Raw genomic sequence first — 5,920 nt, forward strand, 5'->3', positions numbered from 1 at the left:
AATGCCTCCCCCCTCTCATTTTAGGAAAATGTGGAAAAAGCGCTCCTCTTTCTCTCCCAGAGAAGGCTTATCGTTCAACCTCTTGATATATTGTGGGGAAAGGGACGACCAAGCGTAAGAAATATATCTAGATGGAACTTTGCATGCTATGTACCTCTCTTTCCATCTCTTATGGGTTTGAGGTAAAGTCCCTTCTTCCAGCTCCATGAATTTGCGAGTGGCTGTACCATGCTTGCTAAAGTTGTACTTGCCGACTCCGCCAACAGCCCTAATGGAAGTGAGACTCCAAAACAAATCTAAGCTACATTCTACACCGAAGCGATGGCAGCATCCCATGAAACCAATAAGGTATCTCCACCCATTGGGTGCCAGTATACCCGAATGGAGTCTGTAATACTTTAGGGTTTGATTAACAAAGGGGCATAGAGGAAGCCTCAGGCCACCCAGTAAAGAGTTGAAGTACAGAGGGATCTCATCGTTTTCAAGGAAGTTTGCCCTTTCGCAAGGACCAGGAAGCCTGATTTGAAAATCATCAGAAATCCTAAAAGTCGTCTTCATCAGCGTCAAGTGAGACGGGCGAAGAAGGCTGGGATTGTCTAGAGGCCCTAATCTGGGTTCAGAAGAATGTTGTTCTATGAAAGCTTTTCTAGATGGAGATAGGCTACAGTAGCCATACCAGCACGGTTAGGCGGGGCTCCTTGTTGAGTAGTGGATGGAATAGCAGGAGAAGAGCCACCAATTTCTAGGGTATCTCCTCTCTCCTCTTCTTCCTTCTCCATTGAAGAACTCAAAGGCTTGGCAGTGGCCATGAAAGGTCTGGTCCTCCTCGCGCTCTTCTTCCCCATCTCGTCTAGGAAGATATCGATAGCCCTCTCCAAAGACCGATGAGTACGATCAATCTTGTTCGCCAGGATGCACAAAAGAGTAGCAAGAATTGCAGTTTGAACAGTTCCAGGAAGGAGCCATGAATGTCTAATTTATAGGGCACATTTTTTTGGGAACTGAGTGCAACTCTTGGAGATTTTCTTTGATCTCCGTCTCTCATCATTGCGACGCTTCGTCCCTAGCAAGAAACAGATAACTATAACACCTGGCGGTCGAACAGAGGTCTTGGAAAGACGCACATGCCGTCAAAGAAGGTGTGAACAGTTGGCATGGCCTGCAGTTCTTGGCTAGTATTAAATACGGTGCTCAATCGTGCCTAGAAACTTGGTGAAGAAATAAAGTCGCTTAGTGGGAGGCCGTTTTTTGTTTTCCTGAGAAGACTCCTCAGGACTTTAAAGCATTTTTAAGGCGGGAAAAAGATAATCTTCACGCCAAAAGTTTGCCATAAAGACTAGGGGGCTAATGTTATCACTGCGATTATTTTTGGACTAGGAGAATAGTCCTGGGGCCGGTTCTTGGACGACTAAGGGGTTTTAGGCCAGCTCATCCTTTGCAGTAGAGAGTAATTGATCTACGTGGCATAGGGCCCACGTGCTTAAGTCAGATATCCATATGAGGAATTAACTATGCCCAACATATAGCGTGATCGGAGATCTCCTCGAGCCTTGAGACAACAGGATATCTATAGACTCTTACACGCTGCAAAGCAGGGACGGCTGAAAGGACCATTGTGTCGCAGGACGGCCAATAAGTCATCATAAAGCGTAAGAGCTTGATATATAATGGATCATGGCATAAGAACGGGGTAAGCTCTACAAACACATTCCAACCATCTCCTTCTAGCTGGCTAACCCTTCAAGAGCATGATCTTCATCATCTCTTGGGGTCTTCACTCCTCAATGGAGTCTCTGATTTATTGTCATGGACTAACTCGATCGTCGAAGGTGGCTTCCCGTCCTCAGAGGCGGCCCACTTTCACTTTGTTTTGGTCTCAAGAGCAAGGGCTGGATTAAGAGCGAACCAGGGAGCTAAGATTACATTTCTTGCACCAACAAGTCTCATTCTCAATATCATTCTTCAACTCGAGGGCTGTGAAGGTTTAAGAAGACTCTGCTAGCTGCCTGTTGCAAATCCCTACATGAATGAAAGAGGTTAGGCATTTTTAGACAAACTAGGTAGAATAATCTAGAATATTCTCTGTTCATTTTTTTCTTTCTGAACTGAAGAATCAACACGACTCTGATTTGTTGTTTGTTGTTTGTTGTTTGTTGTTCGATTGCACGAGTCAGAATCTCAAAGCTTCTTCCTTTTGCAGTAGATAGGATTGATCTCCTACCAATTCCAAATTTTGCAATGTGAGTAGTACAAATTTGTAAAGCTTCTTTTACTTGTTCTTACTTTTATTTTATCGTGGTTGAATGTTTTTTCATTCCTCTCCTTACTATTATTTATTTCTTTTTACTTTAGGGTTGTGTGTAGTTCTTAGCAAAAAAGAACACATATGAACATAATGCACTTGATAGGATACTAAAGAACTCAAAGAAACTTGTTTAATCCATTGGATATATAGATGCATCTTCAATTGATAGTTCTGTGCTAGATATTTTGCAGTGGTACGTATAACCTTCTCAAATGATTATACTTTAGAAGCTCTCAATGGTTACCACTAATTTAAATTTGGTGGAACCCATGTTTCTGAAAGTCTTGAGTCCCAATGGCTTCTACTACTAGATGACTCTGTTTACCAACCCTAATTGGTCATATATCTTGCTGGATTGTCAGTTCTCTGTGGTATTAAATCCCTGATTTCAAATCTAATTTCGTATTTAAGGATTGGATTATGTTTTGAACACACCCACAATTCTAAAACCTTATCTTTGTATTATTTCCTGGAATCCTCTTCTTAGTTGAATTTCTACTTCTACTCTATTTTAGAATCAATTTGATATTCTGTTTCAGTGTAGTATTCTTATATTATTTCTGATATTTGTTGGTGTTAAATCTATAATTTGATTGCTAGTTTGACCTCCATGAGATTTGTCATTGGTATAATTCGTGTATGAAATTCTAGTTTTAAAATTCCTATCCTATTAGGAAACCCTTATGCCTCTGGATCAGATCATTGGGTAAGACTCATCTTTTGTGTTGGTAATACTCCAAATATTTCAATTCAATTAATTGACAAGGGAAAGATCCTTACCTGGATTCGCTTTCCCAAATATGAAGTATACGCAGCGGAAGTAAATCTGGATCCACATTCTCGTCCCACCACCAAAGCTCTACTGGGGTGATTCCACAATCACTAGGAAAGGGAATAATTTCCACAACCCAAATGCCGTGTGGAAAAAAGGATGGATGAGTGATCTAAAGCAAAGGAAAGAAACCTCCAATGAGTTTCTCCTTCCTGCGTTTCTTGGAGAAAGGGAGAGAGAGATAAAGCCGCCTCTTTTCTGGAAAAACTCTCGTACGAATGAAATCACACTTATGCGGTTGTTACCAAAATATATAACCCTATTTTGTAACCGCCCTAATAGTGAGTTTCCAAATTTTCCCTTGGGCATTTAATTTATTAATTATATTAATAAATTCCAACATCTCCCACTTGCACAAGGGCAAGTGTTATTCTCTTAATGTGTCCCAGACACACACGTATATCCTAGATATACACATTCAATCTCTCTGCTATGTATCCCAGATATATAGACCTCTTGTGTCCCAGACACACATGTATATCCCAGATATACATATATATTGATCTCTTCGCTATGTATCCCAGATACATAGACCACCTGTGTCCCAGACACTAACATCCACAAGTCATACTGGAAAAATGGGTTGTGCGACCGATGATATACCTGCACGCGTGAGCCCCAAACTAGAAACCTTCCCAGAAGGCTAGAAGGGCACATCACTCAAAGAAACATATCAAATAAGTATTAGTATACCACAGTGTCCTAGGTTTATTCAAACTCACCAGACTAAAGGTATCTCGATCCCTCTGAGAGATCACCTTCTTGTCCTTAAAATGTTCACTACTGTAACACATACAATTGGCGCCGGCAAACACTTTAAGGGTGCAGTTGAATCAAACCTTTCCTTTCGCCCCAGACCATCACTACACTTAGGATTGACTCCTTTCCCAGTAGTGCCCCTTTAGGTCGAATCTATCATGACCATAGGTAACACCCCAAAGTAGCCACATCAACCCTTCGTTTCATGATGTCGTCGAAAGTCACTAAGAACACTAACGGACCATAAAGTCCAGGACTCACACAATGAGAGGAGCAAGGATCCATCCTCTCATTTCCAATGAAAGCTAAGCACACATAGTATGATATATGTGCTATGGTGGAGCATTCTATATACAATAGAACGTATGTCCATCTCAACACCATACAGGTCTTAGTCTAGTCGCAACCTCTTGCGCCTAACCCGAGTTTCTTTATTGTCGCCACCCTAGCACCACATAAAGTACTCACACTGGCTCCTATAGGGAACATGAATAGTGGGAACATTCATGTCGATTCTCTTTACAATAGAGAAACTCATCTTAATTCCAAATCAAGGCGACATCATGATTATGAATTGACCTACACAAAGTCATTCACAATCCGTCTCATCTCTGCTCGCCTCCAAGGAGCCAGATGTCACATCCCCCCAGCCGGTACCCTAACTGGCATACCCGGGAGTGTGATCCACAGCCCCGAAGATCAAGTATCGAGGAAATCATCCTCCCACATATACAATAACATAATCATAAACAGGAAGAATCAAGGTTTTAATATTATAAACAAAAGATTCAAGTCAAGAAATGAATAACCAATATAATCAAAGTGAGGAAAAAGATACCAGATATCTGAAGATATCGAAAGAAGTAAAGAGAGGCAGAAACTCACTCCACAGATACAGCGGAACGTAGTATGTAAGTCTAAAAGGAATTACAACTGAAACAAAATAAAATAAGAAAGACAAACTAACTTAAGAGTTTTCTATCCTATAGATAACATCTTCAAAATAGTGGACTTCGTCAGTCCAACAGAGATGCTCCAACTCCACGTTACGACTAATCGTAGTACGCAACTTGATCACTCGAGGGATCATCAGTGTAATCTTGATTGTCGCCAACACCTTGCGTGTAGTACGCTTCATCGGCTTGCACTTCATCGTACTGTTCGTCATAGTAGTCAGTACCTGTAGAATAGTCTAACAAAAGATTGTACAAAAAAGAATGAGTTTCGAAAGAAACTCAATAAGGCAAGTTAACTCATAACAACATAAATAACATGCAGCAAATCATAACAAGATGCAATGCAGTATGAAACAGATAATGTATGTATGCATCTAGACTCTATGTATGCTGGTCTCTATTGGCAAACATGCTTTAAGTCATAGCACTGTACTTCTTTTGGGTCGTTAGTCACTCCCCCCCTCAGCCATCCTAGCATCTTGGGTTTGCCGGGGTAATTGGGTAAAGTCCTCATCAAACCATGGTTGGGGTTCAGGTCACCACTCTCTCACATCACCATTGGTCTAAGTACTGGCGCATGTCAAGGTTAAGCCTAGCCCAATGCAAGTCATCTACTCAGTCACATCAACTCAGTTCCAGATACGTCCATTCCTCGTCCCTGACGATCCTTTCCGGTATCCTTCACACTAGAGTCCTAATGTCCCAGACTACGGACTCATCAACCCTATTGGTTATCCACATATGGTAAACGGGAAGCTCTCATGTCCTCTCACGGGTTGGTTACCGGTCTTGAGCGCCCATGAGCCCAAGTCTAGCCATATGCAACCCTCCAATAAATGGCCCCCACAATATGATTCCCATCCTCTCACGGGTTGGTTACCGGTCTTGAGTGCCCGTGAATCACATTGTTACCACGGGTCGTTCGGTCTCAATACCCTTCTGATTCGGGTCTGATATAACAGGTACATCCTAGCCAAACACTGCTAGACAGCCCTAGGTATGACAACCAATGATTTGGGAAAGCGTCGATGGGCATCATCGGAGAACATCCCATACTATTCCCTCCGA

Source organism: Hakea prostrata, chromosome 1 (genome assembly GCF_041222555.1).
Source record: "Hakea prostrata isolate BN-2017 chromosome 1, UWA_Hpros_2, whole genome shotgun sequence".
Lineage (NCBI taxonomy): Eukaryota > Viridiplantae > Streptophyta > Magnoliopsida > Proteales > Proteaceae > Hakea > Hakea prostrata.